This window comes from Papio anubis, chromosome 9 (assembly GCF_008728515.1).
Source record: "Papio anubis isolate 15944 chromosome 9, Panubis1.0, whole genome shotgun sequence".
Lineage (NCBI taxonomy): Eukaryota > Metazoa > Chordata > Mammalia > Primates > Cercopithecidae > Papio > Papio anubis.
Genome location: NC_044984.1, coordinates 96582410 through 96596270, shown reverse-complemented (window position 1 = coordinate 96596270; position 13861 = coordinate 96582410).

Below are 13861 nucleotides of genomic sequence, written 5' to 3'. Positions count from 1 at the left end.
AGTTGGGAGAATCATATGAATAGACATTTCTCAAAAGAAAAAATACAAGCAGCCAACAAACACATGAAAAAGTGCTTAACATCAGCAATCATCAGAGAATTGCAAATTAAAATCAAAATATCATCTTACACCAGTCAGAATGGCTACTATTAAAAGGTGGAAAAACAATAGATGGCATGGAAACATTTGTACGTTATTGGTGAGAATTTAAACTAGTTCAACCTCTATGGAAAACAGTATGGAGATTTCTCAAATAACTAAAAATAGAACTACCATTGGACCCGGCAATCCCACTATTGACTATCTGCCCAAATAAAACGAAACAATCATCTCAAAAAGGCATCTGTACTTGTATGTTCATTGCAACATTATTCACAATAGCCAAGTCATGGAAGCGACCAAGTCCATAAACAGTTGACTAGATAAAGAAAATGTGGCATATATACACGATGGGATACTACGTAGCCATAAAGAATGAAATTATGTCCTTTGCAGCAACATGGATGGTGCTGGAGGCCATTATACTAAGTGAACTAACTCAGAAACAGAAAATCAAATACCACATGTTCTCACTTATAATGGGGAGCTAAACAATGGATACACATGGACATAAAGATGGAAATAATAGACACTAGAGACTCCAGAAGAGAAGAGGTTGTGGAGGGGAGCAAGGGATAAAAAATTATCTATGAGGTACAGTGTTCACCATTTGGGTAATGGGGACGCTAGAAGCCCAGTCCCCACCAATACACAATATAGCCATGTAACAAACAAGCACACACACACCCTGTGGCTAAAATAAAATAAATAGATAAATAAAGAAAAAGAATTGGGAGTCCAGAATAAAATCATGTATCTTTAGTCAACTTATTTTTTACAAAGATGTCAAGACGATTCAACAATGAAAGAACAGATCTTTCAATAAATCATGCTAAAACAACTACATAGCCACATGCCAAAAAAAAAAAAAGGCCCTTACCTCACACCATATGTAATAATTAATCCAAGATGGATTAAGAATATACTTGTAACAGCTAAAAAAATGAAACTCTTGGAAGAAAATATAAAGGAAATATCTTCATGCCTTGGATTTTGAAATAGATATGACACCAAAAGCAGGAGCAAGAAATGAAAAATTAGATAAGTTGGCTTTCTTTAAAATTAAAAACTTTTGTGCATCAAAGGAACTATCAACAAGGTAAAAGAAAACCCATAAAATTAGAGGACATATTTGCAAATCATGTCTGCTAAGGGCATAGTATGCAGAATATATAAGAACTCTTACAACTCAACCATTCAACAATAAGAAGACAATTTTAAAACAAGCAATCTGAGGAAACATTTATCCACAGAAAATATACAAATGGCCAACAAACACAAGAAAAAATGCTTGACATCATTAGTCATGAGTTTCTTGGGGCTGCCATAACAAAATACCATGGAGTGGGTGGCAGAAAAACTTTTTTTCACAGTTCTGGAATCTAGAAGAACAAGATCAAGGTGTCAGCAGGTTTTTTCTTCTGAGGCCCTTCTCTTTGGCTTGCATATCTTTGTCTTCTTGCTATGTCTTCACATGGTCTTTCTTTTGTGCACATAGATCCCTGGTGTCTATTTGTCCTAATCTTCTCTTCTTAAAAGGATATCAGTCAGATTGGGCTAGGGCTCACCCTAACAGCCTCATTTTAACTTAATTACCTCTTTAAAAGGCCCTACCTCCAAACACAGTCACATTCTGAAATACAGGAGATTAGGGATTCAACATATGAACCCAGGAAGTTTGGGGAAGATAACTCAGGTCATAACCATCATAATGGGAATGCATACCAAAACCTTGATGAGATATCACTTTACACCCAGTAGGATGCCTAGAATCAAAAAAGTCATATAACAATGTTGGAGAAGATATGGAGGAATGAGAATGCTCATATACTGCTGGTAGGGATGCAAAATGATGTAGCCTTTAGAAAACAATCTGAAAGTTCTTCAAACAGTTAAACATAGGGTTACCATATGACCCAGTAGTTTTACTTATTGGTATATACCCAAGAGGGATGAAATCATATGTCTACATAAAAACTTTTCCATCAGCTAATTAATGGATACATAAAAATGTGTTGTGTCTATATAGTGGGATAATATTCATCTATAAAATGAAATAATCCCAACTTTGGAAGGCCGAGGTGGGTAGATAGAAGGCCAAGGAGTTTCAGATCAGCCTGGGCAACATGGGGAAACTCCATTTCCACAAAAAATACAAAAAACAATTAGCTAGGTGGAGAGGTGCATGCCTATAGTCCCAGCTACTCGGGAGGTTGAGGTAGGAGGATGGCTTGAGCCCAAGAGGTAGAGGTTGCAGTGAACTGAAATCATTCCACTGCACTCCAGCCTGGGAAACAGAGCCAGACTGTCTCAAAACCAAAAACAGGAATAAAGTACTGTTAAATACTACAATGCGGATGAACTTTGAAAACATTACACTAAGTGAAATAAGCTGATCGCAAAGGTCTCATGTTATATGATTCCATCTATATGAAATGTCTAAAACGGGAAAATTTATAGAGACAGAAAGTAGATTAGTAGTTGCTTAGGGGTATGGAAAATGGTGGACAGGGAGAAGATAGCTAAAATACATGGGTTATCTTTTGGTGGTGATCGAAAGGTTCTAAAATGACTGCAGATATGGTTACGCATACCTGTGAATATAATTAAAAAATTGAATTTTATACTTGGATAAATTTATGATATGTGAGTTATACTCAATAAAGCTGTTAAATTTGAGATATATACATAGAAAGAAATATACAAATATCATATTACAGTGGGGTGTTAGTTCCCTATAAGGATACTAGTCAGATTGGACTAGGGCTCTCCCTAACAGCCTCAGTGGGGCTGCTGTAAAAAAGTTTCAGAAATCTTGGTGTATTAAAACAACACAAAATTAATTTCTTACAGTTTTGGAGGAGAGGAGTCTGGATCAGTTTCACTGGTATAAAATAAAGGTGCTGGCAGGGCCAAGTTCTTCCTGGAAGCCTTAGGATAGAATTTGTTCCCTTGCCTTTTCCAGTTTCTAGAGTCCACCAGTTCTCTTTGCTTTTGGCCCATTTCTCCATCTGCAAAATGCATCACTCCAATCTCTGCTTCAGTCAGCACACGGCCTTCTCTCTTATGAGAACTCTTGTGATTACTTTGGGCTCACCTGGATAACCAAGGATAATCACCCCATCTCAAAATCCTTACCTTAGTCGCACCTGAAAAGTCTCTTTTAACAAACAAATTAACATTCACAGGTTCCAGGAGTTAGACATCTTTGAGGGGCTATTACGCAGTTCATCACAACTAGAAGGTAAATTGGAAATGAAATGGACATTCATTGTAAATGCTGGATCTAGGAGTAAAAACTCTGAATAGACTAATAATCCTTGAAGAAACTGAGAATAAAGAATTGCTTCTTCCAAATCCTTTGGGTCTAGATGGTTCTACAGGAGAGGTCAGCATTTTTTGAAGATCTTTTCTGCATGCATTACAAAATGACTCTCTAAAAATTTTTACCAAAGACTGTATAAGGTATTGTTAACTTTCTATCCACATATCTAATTTCCGACCGGATATCTCTTTTCTATAAAGACACCTCACAAACACCTCAAACTCAACATAATCAAGGCTGAATTCAACCTCTACCTCAACAGCTAGTTCTTTCATATGTGGTGTCTTTTATATATATTTAAAGTATATATATTTAAAAACCTATCTGGCTTAAGCCAAAAAACAACTTATTAGTGCACATAAAAGAAAAGGTGCAGGGCGGGGACCAAGATGACTGACTAGAAACAGCTGTAGTCAGAGGCTACCACTGAGAAGAATGAAAACAGTGAGTGAATCCTGCACTGACAACTGACGTGTCCAGGTTCTCTCACTGGAACTGATTAGGTGATTGGTGTGACCTACAGAGAGCAGGAAAAAGTAGCGTGGTATGATGGGCTACCTGGGAGCCACTCAGGGCAAGGAGAGCTCCCACCTCCAGTCAAGGGAGGCAGTGACTGAGTGTGCTAACCTGCTCAGGAAACTATGCTTTTTCCACAGATCCGTGCAACCCACAGATCAGGAGATCCCCATCATGAGCCCATGCCACCAGGCTCTTGGGTCCCAAGCACAGAGCTGTGCAGATTCTCAGCAGCCACTCGGCTAGAGACTGCCTAAGACTACTGAGCTCCTGAGGGGAGGAGTGGACACCATCAATGCAGATATCTGCTGCCTAAGATGACTAAGACAACTGAGCTCCCAGTAAGAGAGGTGGCAGCCATCACTGCAGCTCTAGTCTGCCTTTTTTCCCCTGCTGGACTCAGGAAGACTGGGAGGTTTGAACCCAGGGAAAATTCCCCACAGCACAGCACTGTGTCTGTGGCAGATTATGGCCAGACTGCCTCTTTAGGCTGGACCCTGACCCATCCTTCCTCACTGGGCAGGGCCTCCCTACAGGAATTTTAGCAACTCCAGCCAGGGGTTTACAGACAGAACTCTGATCTCCCTGGAATGGAGCCTGTATTAGTCTGTTCTCATGCTGCTGATAAAAACATACCCAAGACTGGCAATTTACAAAAAAAAAAAAAAGAGGTTTAAAGGACTTTCATGGCTGGGGAGGCTTCAGAATCATGGCAGAAGGCAAGGAGGACCAAGCCACATCTTACATGGATGGCAGCAGGCAAAGAGAGCTTGTTCAGGGAAATTCCCATTTTTAAAACCATCAGATCTCATAAGACTTATTCACTGTCATGAGAACAGCATGGGGAAAGACTTGTCCCCATGATTCAATTACCTCCCACTGGGTTCCTCCTACAACATATGGGTCCCTCCCACAACATATGGGAATTCAGGATGAGATTTGGGTGGGGACACAACCAAACCATATCATTCTGCCCCAGGACCCTCCCAAATCACATGTCTTCCCATTTCAAAACCAATCATGCCTTCCCAACAGTCCCCCAAAGTCAAAGTCTTAACTCATTCCAGCATTAACTCAAAAGTCCACAGTCCAAAGTCTCATCTGAGAAAAGGCAAATGCCTTCTGCCTATCAGCCTGTAAAATCAAAAGCAAGTTAGTTACTTCCTAGATACAATGAAGGTACAGGCATTGGGTTAATAGGGCCATTCCAAATGGGAGAAATTGGCCAGAACAATGGGGTTACAAGCCCCATGCAAGTCCAAAATCCAGTGGGGCAGTCAAATTGTAAAGCTCCAAAATGATCTCCTTTGACTCCACGTCTCACATCCAGGTCACGCTGATGTAAGAGGTGGTTTCCCATGGTCTTGGGTGGCTTCACCCCAGTGGTTTTGCAGGGTACAGCTCCCAGCTGCCTTCACGGACTGGCATTGAGGGTCAGCAGCTTTTCCAGGCACACAGTACAAGCTATCAGTGGATCTGCCATTCTGCGGTCTGGAGGATGGTAGCCCTCTTCTCACAGCTCTACTAGGCAGTGTCTCAGTAGGGACTCTGTATGGGGGCTCCAACCCATACATTTTCCTTCCACACTGCCATAGCAGAGGTTATCCATGAGGACCTCACCCCTGCAGCAAACTTCTGCCTGGGCATCCAGGCATTTTCATACAACTTCTGAAATCTAGGCAGAGGTTCCCAAACCCTAACTGTTGACTTCTGTACACTCACAGGCTCAACACCACATAGAAGCTGCCAAGGCTTGGGGCTTGCACCCTCTAAAGCCATGGCCTGAGCGCTACATTGGCCCCTTTCAGTCATGGCTGGAGCATCTGGAACACAGGGCACCCAGTCTCTAGGTTGCACACAGCATTGGGACCCTTGGCCTGGCCCATGAAATCATTTGTTCCTCCCAGGCCTCTGGGCCTGTGATGGGAGGGGATGCCATGAAGACCTCTGACATGCCCTGGAGATATTTTCCCCACAGTCTTGGGTATTAATATTTGGCTCCTCGTTACTTATGCAAATTTCTGCAGCCAGCTTGAATTTCCCCTCAGGAAATGGGGTTTTCTTTTCAATCACATTGTCAGGCTGCAAATTTTCTGAACTGTTATGCTCTGCTTCCCTTATTAAACTGAATGACTTTCACGCACCTGAGTCACCTCTTGAATGCTTTGCTGCTTAGAAATTTCTTCTGCAGATACCCTAAATCTTCTCTCTGAAGTTCAAAGTTCCACAAATCTCTAGGGCAGGGGCAAAATGCTGCCAATCTCTTTGCTAAAACATAACAAGAGTCACTTTGCTCCAGTCCCAACAAGTTCCTTATCTCCATTTGAGACCACCTCAGCCTAGATTTCATTGTCCATATCATTATCATCATTTTTGTCGAAGCCATTCAACATGTCTTTAAGAAGTTCCAAACTTTCCCACATTTTCCTATGTTCTTCTGAACCCTCCAAACTGTTCCAACCTCTGCCTGTTATCCAGTTCCAAAGTCACTTCCACAGTTTCAGGTATCTTTTCAGCAGTGCCCCACACTACTAGTACTAATTTACTGCATTAGTCTGTTCTCATGCTGCTGATAAAGACATACCCCAAACTGGGCAATTTACAAACAAAAGAGGTTTAATGAACTTTCAGTTTCACATGACTGGGGAGGCCTCACAATCATGGCAGAAGGCAAAGAGGAGCAAGTTACATTTTACAAGGATGGCAGAAGGCAAAGAAAGACAGCTTGTTCAGGGAAACTCCCATTTTTAAAACGGTCAGCTCTCATGAGACTTATTCACTATCATGAGAAAGACTTAATCATAAGAAAGACTTATCCACAGCATGGGGAAAGACTTGCCCCCCATGATTCAGTTACCTCCCACTAGGTTCATTCCACATCACGTGGGAATTCAAGATAAGATTTGGGTGGGGACACAGCCAAACCATGTAAGAGCTCCTGTGGGAAGGGGAAACCAGGGTCTCCACAGATCAGCAGACTTAGTCTTTCCCCTGCCGGCTCTGAGGAATCCAGGCAGTCTGGATGACTGGGGTTCTCCCCCACCAGCACAGTGCACCCCCTCAGCCAAGGGGCAGCCAGAGTGCTTTACTAAGTGGGTCCCTGAACCCATGTCTCCTGACTGGGTGAGACCCCCCAACAGGGGTCGCCAGATACCTTATACAGGAGCATTCCCACTGGCATCATGTTGGTGCCCCTCTGGGACAGATCTCCTAGAGGAAGGAGCAGGCAGCCATCTTTGCTGTTCTGCAACTTCCACTGGTGATACCTCCAGGTGTGGGAGGGACCCAAGTAAATAGGGTCTGGAGAGGACCCCCAGCAAATTGCAGTAGCCCTACAAAAGAGGGGCCTGACTCCCAAAAGAAAAACAAAAAGAAAGCAGCAACAACAACAGCATTAACAAAACAGTCCCCACAAAAACCCCATCCAAAGGTCAGCAGCCTCAAAGATCAAAGCTAGATAAACTCATGAAGATGAGAATCAATTTTAAAAAATGCTGAAATCTCAAAAAGTCAGAGTACCTCTTCTCCTCCAAATGATCGAAACACCTCTCCAGCAAGGACACAGAACTGGGCAGAGGCTGAGATGGATGAATTGACAGAAGAAGCCTTCAGAAGGTGGGTAATAATAAACTTTGCTGAGCCAAAGGAGTGCATTCTAACCCAATGCAAGAAGCTAAGAACCATGATAAAACATTACAGGAGCTGTTATCCAGAATAACCAGTCTAGAGAGGAACATAAATGACCTGATGAAGCTGAAGAACACGACACAAGAACTTCACAATGCAACCACAAGTATCAATAGCCAAATGGACCAAGTGGAGGAAAGAATTTCAAAGCTTGAAGACAATTTTGCTTAAATAAGACAGGCAGACAAGATTGGAGAAAAAAGAATGAAAAGGAACAAACAAAACCTCCAAGAACTATGGGGTTATGTAAGAAGGCCAAACTGATTGGGGTACCTGAAAGAGACAGGGAGAATGGAATCAAGTTGGAAAACATACTTCAGGATATCACCCAGCAGAACTTCCCCAACCTAGCAAGACAGGCCAACATTCAAATTCAGGAAATCCAGAGAACTCCAGTAAGATACTCTATGAGAAGATCAACACCAAGACACATAATCATCAGAATCTCCAAGGTCAAAATGAAGGAAAAAATGTTAAGGGCAGCCAGAGAGAAGGGTCAGGTCACCCACAAAGAGAACTCCATCAGACTAACAGTGGCCCTCTCAGCAGAAACCCGAAAAGCCAGAGGAGATAGGGGGCAATATTCAACATTCTTAAAGAAAATAATTTCCTACCCAGAATTTCATATCTGGGCAAACTAAGCTTCAAAAGCAAAGGAGAAATAAAATATTTTTCCGACAAGCAAATGCTGAGGGACTCTGTCACCACCAGTCCTGCCTTGCAAGAGCTCCTAAAGGAAGCACTAAGTGTGGAAAGGAAAAACTGGTACCAGCCACTGCAAAAACACACTGAAGTACAAAGACCAATGATACTATGAAGCAACTATATCAGCAAGTCTACAAAATAACCAGCTAGCATCATGATGGCAGGATCAAATTTACATATAACAATATTAACCTTAAATGTAAATGGGTCAAATTCCCCAATTAAAATACACAGAATAGCAAGCTGGGTAAAGAGTCAAGACCCATCAGTGTGCTGTATTGAAAAGACCCATCTCATGTGCAAAAACACACATAGGCTCAAAATAAAGGGATGGAGGAAAATTTACCAAGCAAATGGAAAGCAGAAAAAAGCAGGGATTGCAATCCTAGTTTCTGACAAAACAGTCTTTAAACCAATAAATATCAAAAAGGACAAAGAAAAACATTACATAATGGTAAGGGGTTCAATTCAGCAAGAAGGGTTAACTAAATATCCTAAATATATATGCACCCAATACAGGAGCACCCAGATTTATAACACAAGTTCTTAGAGACCTACAGAGAGACTTAGACTCCCACACAATAATAGTGGGAGACTTTAACACCCCACTGTTAATATTAGACAGATTACTGAGACAGAAAGTTAGCAAGGATATTCAGGACTTGAACTCAACTCTGGATCAAGTGGACCTGATAGATATCTACAGAAATCTCCACCCAAAAACAATAAATATACATTCTTCTCAGTGTCATATGGCACTTACTCTAAAATTGATCACATAACTGGGAGTAAAACACTCCTCAACAAATGCAAAAGAACTGACATAATAATGAACAGTCTCTCAGACTACAGCACAATCAAATTAGATCTCAAGATTAAGAAACTCTGAAAACCACACAACTACGTGGAAATTGTACAACTTGCTCCTGAACGACTCCTGGGTAAACAATGAAATTAAGGCAGAAATCAAGAAGTTATTTGAAACCAATGAGAACAAAAAGACACTGTACCAGAATCTCTGGGATTCAGCTAAAGAAGTATTAAGAGGGAAATTTATAGCACTAAATGCCTACATAAAAAAACTACAAAAATCTCAAATCAACACTCTAACATCACAATCAAAAGTACTAGAGAACCAAGAGCAAACAAACCCCAAAGCTAGCAGAATAAAATAAATAACCAAGATTAGGGTGGAACAGAAGGGGACAGAGACATGAAAAACCCTCCAAAAAAATCAATGAATCCAGGAGCTGTTTTTTATTTTTTTGTTTTTTGAAAAAATTAATAAAATAGATAGACTGCTAGCTAAACTAATAAAGAAGAAAAGAGAGAAGAATTAAATAGACACAATGAAAAATGATAAGAGGGATATCACCACTGACCCCACAGTAATATGAACAACCATCAGCGAATACTGTAAACACCTCTATGCAAACAAACTAGAAAACTGAGAAGAAATTGATAAATTCCTGGACACATACACCCTCCCAAGACTGAACCAGGAAGAAGTTGAATCCCTGGATAGACCAATAACAAGTTCTGAAATTGAGGCAATAATAAATAGCCTACCAACCAAAAAAAGCCCAGAACCAGACGGATTTACAGCTGAATTCTACCAGAGGTACAAAGAGGAGTTGGTACCATTTCTTCTGAAACTGGAACTATCACAGACTACCAGTGGGAAAGTGAAATGGTTCCACTGCTTTGGGAAGGAATGTGGCAGTTTCTTAAAATACCAGACATGCCATTATCCTCAGCAAACTAACACAGGAGCAGAAAACCAAACACCACATGTCCTCACTTATAAGTGAGAGCAGAACGATGAGAACACATAGACACAGGGAGCTGAACAACACACACTGGGGACTGTCAGGCATGGGGGATTGGGGGAGGGAGAGCATCAGGATAAACAGCTAATGCATGTGGGGCTTAATACCTAGGTGATGACTTGATAGGTGCAGCAAACCATCACGGCGCATGTTTACCTGTGTACAAACCTGCACATCCTGCATGTGTATCTTGGAACTTAAAATTCAATTAAATTTTAAAAAAAAAGAAACAGTGCAAGGGAGAGGATGACATAGGCATGGCTAGATTCAGTACTTAAAGGGCATTCTCAGGATTTTCTTCTCTCTTTCTCTCAGCTTTGCTTTCCACTGTGTTGGCTCCTTTCTCGCACACATTCCTCTGGTGGGTTCAAGATAACTGCTTCAACTCCAATTCACACTCCCAAGCCTTTTTTAACAAGTCCCACCAAAGCTGTCAGACTCACTCTAACTGTATCAAGCTTAATTGCTGTGACCAACCCTCTCACATGTGGCTGGGAGAATGTGATGCACTAATTGGTCCAACCTAGTTCATGTGCTCCATCCTTGGAGCTGGAGGTGGAATCAGCTCCACCTAAGAGCACATGAATTGACATTGAGCAGGATTTGCTCCTAGCTGACAACCGGGACATAATTACCAAGGATATATACTGAGTAGCCACAACAGTCAGTGTTTCCTGTCTCTGTAGATGGCATCAATCACATGCTCAATCTAGAAACCTAGGAATCCATCTTTAGGTCTACTTTCTCACTCTCTCTCCATATCTTGCACTGTATTATTACCAAGTCCTTCTGACTCTCTTCCCATAAACGTCTCTCAGATTTCTCAAGTTCTCTTTCTATTCATGCCTACCACTCTGGTTCCAAGCCTCCAACATCTTTCTCCTGAATGGTGCACTGGCATTTTAACTGATCTTCCTATATCAACTTTTAAACTCACTTTAGTATATTACCTACACTGGAGTTCAAGAGATCTGAAAACTAAAATATGAACATGACACTCTCCTCTTCTACACCTTCATGATTCCCTATTCTTCTCAGAACAAAGAGGCTTGTGCACCACCCCCTGTAATGAACTATATAGCGCATTTAACTGAGCCTTTTAAGTCCTTAAATGTGTCATAGTCTCTTTCCCCTGTGGAACTTTCCCATCATGGATCCTCTGGCTACCCTGTCTTCTTGAAACTCCATTCCTCCACACCATTCACTATCACATGGCAAGCCCCTACCCATCTGTCTAATCTGCTTGCATTGCTATAAAGGAATACCTAGGTAATTTATAAAGAAAAGAGGTTTATTTGGTTCATGGTTCTGCAGGCTGTACAAGAAGCATGGCATGAGCAGCTATGTCTGGGGAGCACATCAGGAAGCTTCCACTCACGGCAGAAAGCAAAGGGAGCAGGCATTACACAGCAAGAGCAGAAGGAAGAGACAGGGTGGGAGGAAGGTGGCAGACTCTTTTTAACAACCAGATCTCATGGTAATAAGAGTGTGAACTCACTCAGTTCCACAAGAATGACAAAGCCATTCATGAAGGATCCACCTCCGTAACCCAAACACCTCCCACTGGACCCCACTTTCAACACTGGGGATCAAATTTCAACATGAGATTTGGAGGGTACAAGCTATTTCACCAACCTTCAGATCTCAGATTAGACATTGCTTAGACCAGAAAAACTTTCCTGATACCCTCAGTCTGGTAAGGGGTCCTCCATTAGGCAATTGTGACACCCTACACTACCCTATGATAGCAGTTATCATACTGTATTACAATGACCTGTGTGTTTGCCTGAATATTTCACCAAACTTTAAATTTTATGATAGAAGTAAAGGTGACTATTTTGTTCATCATGGCATCCCCAGCACCCACAGCACTGTTTCAGTGTAACAGGTGCTTAATAAATACTTGTTAAAAATAATAATAGCTAATATTTACTAAGAGCCTGATATGTACCAGCTACTACTTGAAGTGCTCTACATGTGCTGACTCATTTAATCCACCAATAGTTAATCCACCTTCCAGTTTATAGATGAGAAATCCAAGGCACAGGAGGTTTAAGTGAATTGCAAAGGTCACAGTACTAAAGGTTATGGAGCCAAGATTTGAACCTAAACAGTCTGGTTGCAGAAGCCAAGTTTTTAACCACTATGCTATATTCTTAAATGTATACAAGCATGTAAAAATGCCGTCCTAGATATTTTGAGGAGTACAAAAATGAGAGGGGGAATGGAATAAAAAAGCATACAGATACATAAAACACCCGACAGAGAATTATATAATACAAGGCTTTCTCGCTTTTAGAACACACAAACAGTAACAGAATCTTTCTGTTTGGTGAGGTGGGATTTGCTCACAGAGAAATATTTCAGTATAAAAATTCCTGAATTCAAATACGTTTGTGATTCAATTACATACTGGCAGTTGATATTTATGTTGAAAATGAAAAATAACACCAACAAGTTATTCTGGACACCAAACCATGTTTAAAATGCTGCATTTATGTTTTTGAAATATTTTTCTATAACTGCTAAACTTTTCAACAGGACCAGCTCTCTGACATTTCTTAAAAATTTCCATACAAAATCTATTATTTCCTGCTTTTAAAAAAAAGATATTATGGCTGTCTAATACCTGGGTCGATAAGTAATTAAAGGAGACTTCCCTCACCATCCCCCAAAATTTAGGTAAAGTTTAGGGGAAATGTTTTATAAGCTAAACGAAAGTAGTTATCAATTAATCATTACTTCCTTCATCACAAGAGTACTTAAATGCTTTAACTAGTTCTGAGACTGTTCAAGGTAGATACTGGAACACATAGAGAATAAAAACCTACTTTGCATATTCAACGGAAAGAAATGCTACTGTTGATATAATTTGTGAGTCTCTGAACCCAGTTTAACGAGGTTGTGGTTAAAGTGATACAGTTTTTAGTGACCAGGAGCATCTTCCAAAAGAAACAGTGACCACTTGCTGATGATAATCAAAAATACTCTTGGTAGAATTTTTCTAACAAGTATAAAATAATATTGCTATTTTATTACATTGGTGGAAAATGTTAAATTAATAGACTTGTATGCACATTCATAATAAATGAAATATGAGTGAGTTTTACTTTGTCTCTGAAAATTGGGAAGGTGAATGCATTTAGTGATGCTTAAATAACAATACTCTTAGTATAGTGAATGTTAGAATAGTCAGTCTGCAGAGGAAATACATAGATGCTCATTCTCTAACACGTATTATTTAAATTGGCCTAACCACAAAAGTGAAGAAAAGCTTACCTTTGTGAATTAATTAGATGACCATCTTTGAAGGTATAATCCTCTGAATACAACAAACCACTAAAAACATATTCACTGCAAGTAAACACCCAATTTGGACCTACTTAGTGAAAGGACAGTTTGAGACAGACAAAAGGTTGGACATTAAGATAATTTTGAAGAAAATTTTAGTAAAGGAATAAGTTTAACAAAATATTAGTGAGTAGAGATGCTTGGAATTAAAATTTCATAAAGAATAATAACAAAGACCTATAATTCACTTTTCCATCTTGGAGAAGAGCTTATTCTCAGGTTTAAAATGTGCCAAATATTTTTATTCTAATAACTATTTCCTTAGGAAACCTTTTGTTTACATGTAGCGCAAAGTTAAACTTTTATTCTGTCTTATGCAAATGGTTATAAATTCGTAATAGAATTTATC